Genomic DNA, 8,356 nt, shown 5'->3' on the forward strand with positions numbered 1-8,356 from the left:
GAGGCAATTTTTTTCTGAAATTTCTGTTTGCGACCCGATTTGGTCGTGAACTGAGGCGTTCGTGAGCCGAGGTACCACTGCAGTTTGCTTCATGGGAACAGGAATGCTCCAAACCAACAATGAATCTAAAATCTCATTGAAGTCCCTGCCCACAATCAAATAATCGTTAGCGATAGCAAGCTATTCGCTAAAATATTCATGAAGTGCAAACAAAGAGTCACCACTCTTTATTATAGTAATAACTTTATGATGATGTTTCCCAGTCAGAGTGAGCAGGCACTTGTGGCACTGGAGAAAGGATCGTTTGCGCAGTGAAACAGCAGCCCCCACGAATAGCTGTGCCACAGGCCTCCTGAGCCCCAGCCCGTCTCCTCATGTATTTGCCACTGCCGTCAAATGGGCTTCCCGTAAACAGGCAAACGGACCGGAAAAGGCCTCACCAGCCTTAGATCCTCCCATCTTCAAGCACTTTGAAGTGATTTGAGCTTCTTGATCCCCCTCTTTAACTGCTTCTTTACCACTTCCTCATTTTGAGGAAGCGTCCTCTTTTATAATAAAGATGGTGTGCTAAGGCAGAAGTCTGACTTGCATGAAGAAAAGACAGTCCCCACAACCAATCCCTATTTACAATTATTAAATGTGTATGTAGTCTTGATATAAAATAATATTTTGCAAGGTGTTTCAATCTGCTGGCAAGCATATGAAATATTAAATCTATACAAAAGGTATATAGACAGGAAAAAAGAGGGGGATAAAAGAAATTGAAACAAAGTGATTCATGGCCACATGCCCAGAAACCTACAGCCTTACCCACTTGGAAATCATAAACATGGGGAAGCCAAGGGTCGACGGGCTGAAGGATGGCCTTCTTGGGTAACTGAGGAGGCAGCTCCATGGTGCAGAAAGGGATGTGAGAAGCAGCAGGACTCGAGCTCATCAGACTTTGAGTCCGTGGAACTCCCCAGCCTCCCTCTGCTTCTGGTGCAGCCATGCGCCCCAGCAATGTGAGTGGGTGCATAAATCAGACAAAACAAAAACAAGCCCAGCCTAAACTACCAGGACAGCATGAGGCTTTCAACCGGTATTAGGATGCTAGAAGTCGACCATCAGGAGAGGCCCAAGCAGCATCTGATCACGTTGCCGTCTTGCCATCTCTGCTGAGTTTGTGGACCTCAGCTTCCATCATCCTCAGCCAGGATGTCCGGGGCTGCAGGCCAACACGTCCGCAGCATGCCAACACGAGGAGGCGGTGCGCTTTAGGGATCCTGTCAGGCCCCTTACGCCATTTACACACAGACAGTCTCACGCAATCCCTCCACGCAGCCAGTGCTGGGGCAGCGGCGAAGCGCAGGACCCAGCGAGGGGCCTCGCTGGCCCGGGAGCAGGGCCTTTGCCGGGTGCAGCACCCGAGCTTCTCTGGGGCCACGAGTTCATATCCCTCCTTGCCCTGTGCTAACGGTGCCCCCTTGTCTCGCCAGCTGCCTCCCAGAGCTGCCAGTGCCACCGGTTTCTGGACAGACGCCTGTACAAGACCAGGCCTCACGAGGTCAAGTGCCAGCTGCACAACCCAGACGCGCGCACCCTCTTCCACCGCAACTGCACGTGCCGGTGAGCGCTGCGGCAGCTCTCCTGGCTCCTGCAGCCCGGCAGAGGGCCTGAATGAAGGGAAGGATTGCTGGGAGGGGTGAGGAGAAGTGGCACGTGAGGGATTCTTAAGGGGAAGGGTGGTCCCTAGCAGACCCCCACCACTGGCCAGGGCTCCTGGGCTGGACCCCACTCACTGCTGGCAATCCCATCCAGGGCGCCTCCACCAGCAGGAGCAGCTGGCCTAACCCTGTAGGAGGCGGGCATGGTAGAGAAGCGGGTGTTCCGACCTACGACTCCCATAATCCCTGGGCATCAGCTTGGCTGCCAGGCGCTTATGAAAGATGGAGTCTCAAACGACTGGAGGGCAGCGGTTTGCCCAGCTGAGTGGCTGAGCACCTGCTTTGCACAAGGTAGACCAGGGGGAACCAGATCAGGCAACCAGCGAGGGGGAAGCGGCTGAGCTGCTTCCGTCTGAGTAGCCAGGCCGGGCTCGATGGAGTCCTGGGCTCGCTCTGCAGAAAGCGGCTTAGACACAGAGCAAGCCTGGAGTCAGTTCATGGGTCGGCCTGCTTCTGCACCGGTCAGGTTTGCACGCCATGACAAGCCACCCTGCAAATAAGCTGTGAAGGGTGGGCTCTTTGTGAAGCGACTCACGGTGTGTAGAGAGAGGGTATGCTGCCCCCCTCCCCCCCCGCAGGTGCGCCAGGTGACTTTGTGGCAGAGCCCGCCTTGCCTGCCCACTCACTGCAGTCACGAGCACTTTTCTGTTCGCGGCACCTCTCCCCCATTCCCCCTGCCTTTCCTCCAGAGACTCCTCTGTGATCTCCAGCCTTGACAGCTGGGAAGAACGCCCCTGGTGCAGCCTCCTCTTCCCCTCGAGACGTGTGCACAAACCCCTTTGCACTGTCGCTGCCATTACTCCCATTGGGCGTGCACCGGCGTGGGTGTGCCAGGTGTGCGGTGGCAAGCTTCACCCGGCCGGCGTGCTGGAGGGCTCTGCTATCGCCGTGCAGCGCCCGCCATAGGGACCGGCCCGGAGGGGCTGCAGGGGGGTTTGTTTTCCACTTTGCTTTCCCTTGGAGGCTGTCAAAAGGCGAGCTGTCAAGAGAAACCGAAGCTGCGAGTGACCGTTCTCCTGAAAGGGGGTGGCACGTCCTCTAGGGGATTTTTTAGTGGGAACCTGACTGTTCCCAAGTTTCTTGCACTTTTTTTAACCCTTCCCTAGACTCCAGGTGGAAAAGTGTAAGCCAGCTGATATACAGAGATTTGACGGCTAGCTGGTTCTTTTTAAAAAGATTTTTTTAAAAAAGGGGTTACACAAGTGGTCGCTGTTGCCATTGGACAGAGAGAGATGTGGGAAGTGGTCTGGGTCTGCATCACACCCCAGTCCGTTGTGGCTCGTCAGCCACAATGCACTGTCACGGGCTGCAAAGCCAGCTGCTCCCCAGGCCGGTCTTCGCAGACTTGTTGCCTTCCAGCTGCCTTGGCCTGCAACTCCCACCAGCCCGCCTCTGTTGAGGTGCCACTGGCTGGAGGAGGCTGGTGCACGCCGACCAGAGCTCTGTCAGGGCTGCCTTGCCCCTGGAGACCCCCTCCAGGTGGCGCTCGCGCCCCTGAGCTGCACCCTTCCCTTGCTTTGAGTTTCCTTCCTGCAGGGGCGCAGGAGAGCCAGACGGAGGTGGGCAGAGGTGCTGGTCTTGCCCAGAAGGCAGAGTGGGCCCCTGCTCTGTGGTGACCTAATGCTGGGGCCGCTTTGATCTGAGCCACTTCCTCCCTGCAGGATGGCCCAGTTCCTGCGAAGGACTAAAGGTCCCAGCGAGGTGGAGGGGGAAGTCCTGTCCGACGTCTCTGCTTCCTGCTTTGTCCTGCAACTCCCCTCAGGCTGCATGGAGGGAGGGTGAAGAGCAGCCCAAGTGAGTCGGAGGAATGCGTGGTGGATGTAGGCCGGGGGGTGAGCGTGAGTCTCCAGCAGCAAAGGGGGCTGCAGGCAGGACCATCGCAAGGGCCAATGGCAACTAGCGTCCTCCCGATGCTTCGCCCTGCCTTTTCCCTTACTCCACCGCCATTATTATGCTGGCCAAGGCTAATGGGAATGCAAGGTGACAAGTTGCCCATATCTGTTCTCCAGGCGTGCTGTTCTTGTAAGAAGGGGCATCAAATGGCAAGCCCCTCATAAGCACTGCTCCAGGGGGGCTGGTGTCCAGCACTGGCTGGACCAGTGGGTGCCCCACATGTACAACAGCGTCTGTGGCCCCGTGGCTGCAGGCAGCCCAGGTGAATGAGCAGGTGGCCCGTGCGGACAATCGTGGCAGAACAGCTGCTGCAGCTGCAGGCAGCCCAGATGAACAAGGTGGCCCATGAGGAGGCGCTGCCCTGCCCAGGAAGCCACTAGGGGTCACTGTTGGGCTGAATGGAGACCTTGACTGCCTGGGTACCAGGGAGCTTCCGCTGCATCACTACCTCCTCCACCCATGGCTCACCTTGAACTCGCCATTCAGTTCCCACAAGGAGTAAAAGAGATGGGCCCGCCTGGGGAAAAAAGACCCCCCCCAGTTAGAAATTCTGCCCTCCAGGAACTAGCTGGAATTACTCAGTGGTGGGAAGCAAGCACTCTGCACATGTTCAGTCATTCTCGTTCTTTACACACAGTGATGTGCAGCTATGCTTCATGGCTGAAGTGAGGCTGCCTGAGGGACCTGGGCCAGGCACTCCCTTCAGACTCTCCCCGGTCCTTGCTAACAGGACGAGCTGTGCGGCTGGGGTACGTGCGGAGTTTGACCCCGGCAGCCAGCATTTACTCGGGGGTGGTTTGAAGCTAGTGCTGGGGAAGCCAAGACGGAACAGGTCTGAGGAAGGGATTGCTCCCACTGTGGCCCATCCACCTGGGGCTCCTTCCCATGGGTCAGGGCTGGGCGTGGAGGTGGGTGACGCCTCCGCTGGGAAGTTGCATTTACATCCTTTGTGTAGCTGAGGCCTGGGACTGGAAAGAGGCTCATGGGCTGAATCCAGAATCGCTTTCAGTGCTGCTCACACCCAGCATTAGCCTCTTCCACGCTCATCCTGCATGTCAGAAGCTCAGGGCCAGTTTGGCAACCAAGGCAGGGAAGCTGGTAAATGGCCTCCAGGGGGCAGGTAAGTTTTGCGCTCTCTGGCAGAAGACCTACCCTGCCCTACTGAGCAGACGAAGCTGCTCAGGACCTCTCCGTTGCACTGTGGATCTAAGTCCCATACTGCCCGATCGCCGAAGCCGTCTGCGAGGTTTGCCGCGCGACAGTCTTTGCTCGCGGAGTTGCGGTCACCGGCTTCCCTTCGGAAAGTTTCGCGCCTCGGAAGTGTAGCGCTCCCTTCTCGCCACTGGATGGCAGCATCAGGAATGCGAGAGGAAGCGAACACGTGCAGTCGCACGGAAAGTGTCTGGTGGCACGCATTTCCCCGCCTCGAATGCAAACGCAAGGGGGGACCTTGTCCCAAAATGTCTGCAAATGCTTGGACATGCGCTTGTGTTGGGAAATGGAGCATATTTCAGAGAGAAATGCAGTTTAGAATACACCATATTCATCCTTTATAGGAGACCGAAAACTGCATGCTGGTGCAGCTTTCCTGTGGGATCACATCAATAGGGCATCTTATCAACGGAGCAGTGATCACAAGGGACTGTGGAAACCAAGCGGGAGACAAGCATCACGTGTGGGGCCTTGATTAGGAGTGCAGGTCGACTAGCTTTTGGAGGAAAGAAGGCCTCGAGGAGGATCGCTCCGCTTCCAGCTGGGCGCACGGAGGGTGCTCCAGTGGGCCTTGCTTTATTCCAAAATTGTCAGGGTACGTTTGTCTCTCTCGGCTGCAGTGACAAGTCCTGGCAGGCCCTGCAAGAGTGCCATGGGCGTTGCCCACCCCTGCTCCCGAGCGTGGGCCGGGCGCCTGTGTGCTTGTCCCTCCCCCAGTCGCATCGACACCAGCAAAGCCGCCCAGGGCTCATCTCAGCACCTCACCAACCAGCTCATGGGCAAGGGCTTCAGCACCCCTTCAAAGTGGAGCGGCAGGAACAGACGCTCTTGGGAAGGCCCCTGCAGCTGCTTGCCAAGTGCCGGGAGCTGGAGTGGGCCTCCCACCGTGCGACGCCGCGCTGAGCCCAGGACAGCCTCCTTCCATAGGGACCCCGCCTGGTGATGCCCAGCACACCTCACAGCCCAGCACCTGGGACAGCGCGAGCCACCAGGGCCGCCCAGAGGAGCTGGCCCAGTTGGATTTAGGGCTGGCTTATTCATCTGTCTGCCTATTTATTCCTCTGTCATGTTATCACTCTATACTGCTTTCCACAAGCAGGGACCCATTTCCAGCAGGGGCCTTCCAGCTTGCCAGGTCCCAGGCTCGACAGAGGGCCCTCTTCCAGCCCACCACAGCATCCGAGCGCTGGGCCAGGGCCCTCACTGGTCCAGATGTTCTGGGCAGAGAGAGCGTGTTGCCACCTGGTTCCCCTCAACTCTGCTCTAGTGAGGCCCCATCGGGAGTCCCATGTCCATTTCTGGGCACCACGCTTCTCGAAAGATGCAGATAAACTAGATAAAGTTCAGAGGAGGGCAGCAAGGATGATCCGGAGACTGGAAACAAAGCTCTATAAGGAGACCACCAGTTTCAGGAAGAGGAGACTGAGGGGACCTTTGATAGCACTCTTCACGTCCCTAAAAGGCCGTCACAAAGAGGAAGGACCAGATCTCTTCTCAAACATCCCAGAGTGCAGGACGGGGAATACCTGGCTCAGGTATTCCAGGTTCTGGCTGAGCATCAGGGAAAATTTTCTGACCCTTAGAGCAGTGTGGCAATGGAACGGACTACCTGGGGAGGGGAGGGGCTCTCCCTCACTGAAAGCATTCAAGAGACGTTGGGTTAGCTCCTGGCCAGGAATGCTTACTGTGGAGCCCGGCACTGGGCAGGGGGCTGGAGTGGGTGGCCTCTTCCATGATCCCACGTCGTGCTGTGCATGGATGCTCCCTTGCTCCAAATGCCCGGGCTGCTCCTCGGGGTTCCACCGAGACCGGTTCTGGGGATAAAGCAGTGTCCCGCGGCACCCCACAGCACCAGTGCTGGGGTCCAGGATGCAGCTTTCTGAGCCCTTGAGTGGGATGCGCTGGGCGTGGCAGGGAGGCAGGCAAAGGGGTCGTCCCTGGGGGTTACCTGCGCACTCCACCTGCCCCTGAAGCAGAGCCCCGAGCAAAAGCCAGGAAGGCTGTTGGCACTAGCACTGGCCCAGGTGGCCCTCTCTGGGCGCGCTCTGCTGAGGGCCGCAGGCCGCACCTCAAGGAGTGTGTCCTCTGCCAGCTCCTGTCCCTGGGGGGGCTGCAGCATGTGGCCATAGGCTGCCCCCAGGATCAGGGCGGTTGCTGGTGCACACCAGTCGAAGGGGAAGATGGTGGGAGGGCGCTGGCACACCCGTCCTGCTTGTGGGCTTTCCTGGGGCAGCTGCTGGCCATTGAGGGCACTGACTGCCGGACGGGTCAGCAGGGCTCCTCTCGTGTTCCTAAACGGCCACAGCCCTTTAAGTGGCACCACGATTTCGGGCCAGTCTGCAGTTCTCATGCAGCTCTTACAGAAAGTGCGTGGTGCTGATGGGCTGTGCAGTCTGCTCTGCACGTCTCCGGCACGTGGGGGGGCGGGTGCTCTGCACCTTGCAGATGATTTAGTAAGAGGAAGGCCGCACGGGCTGTAGAAGGTGGAGCAGTGAAGCACGTCTTCCTGCGCTGGCCCAGCCTGCTTGTCTGCTGCTCTGGAAGCCCAGGGGGACCCAGCACCGGCCGTGCCCTCCCATGTGGCCCACTGGCCCTCCCTCGCCAAGGAGCACAGCACAGCGGCCGTGTGTGTTCGTAGATGATTTATTGGCAGGGTGGGGCAAGAGAGGTAGGACAGACGGCATCAACTTTGAACTCGTCCCAGCGAAGGTCATTGCTCTGTCTGGGGGAAAGACCAGCCCCCCCACCTCTTCCCCCAACCCCCCATGGCAGCCTTCTTCATTCCTGCCTCCAAGGCACCTTCGTTCAAGCTTTGCCCAGGAATCCCAGCCACCCCGAATCCCCTCCCATGAGGAGCACCCTGGCCTCGATGCGCTGGCGGAGAGAGTCGCCCTCCGGCTGCTGCGGGGGTGACGCACGGACCCACCTCCCCTCGTGCAGGGGAGAGGCAGCCATTCCCCATCTCCCCAGTTCCTCAGTGCCTTGCCCCACCAGCCAGCACAGCGGGGGCCCGGCCAAAGTACCAATGGTGCTGCACCCGGGCGAGGATGCTGGCCCGATCCTGCAGTGCTGCACACGGATGGTCCTCTCTGCCGCACCACAGTGCCCTCCTCACAGCCCACCTGGCCTGGTGCTCACCACCTTCGTCCAAGCCCCAATTCTGGCCACCTCCAGGGCGAGGCCTCCCTCCCTGCTCAGCTGCAGGTCCCGCTGGGCCAGTGGGCCCTGCTTTCTCCTCGGGTCTGCGGGAAAGCTGCGTCCTGATGCCGCAGTGCTGCGGGCAGGGCAGAGGGGACCTGGAAGGACCACTGGGCGGCTGCCCTCCAGACGAGATGCTCTGCAGGCTGGGCGCCCTCGCGGGTGGCGGGGAGGCGCGTGGCTGACACGGGGCGAGGGCTGGAGGGACGAGGCCGCCTGCTCACCCAACTGGGCCCCGTCGCGGGGCGGCGCTGATCGTCAAGCAGGCGGGCTGAGAGGGCGCGAGCGGCGGCCCCTTCCCGGGGTCTCACTTCACACCGGGAGAGACACAGACATGGCGGAGGGCC

Source organism: Varanus komodoensis, unplaced genomic scaffold, assembly GCF_004798865.1.
Source record: "Varanus komodoensis strain SLA01 unplaced genomic scaffold, ASM479886v1 scaffold44_3, whole genome shotgun sequence".
NCBI classification, from domain to species: Eukaryota; Metazoa; Chordata; class Lepidosauria; order Squamata; family Varanidae; genus Varanus; species Varanus komodoensis.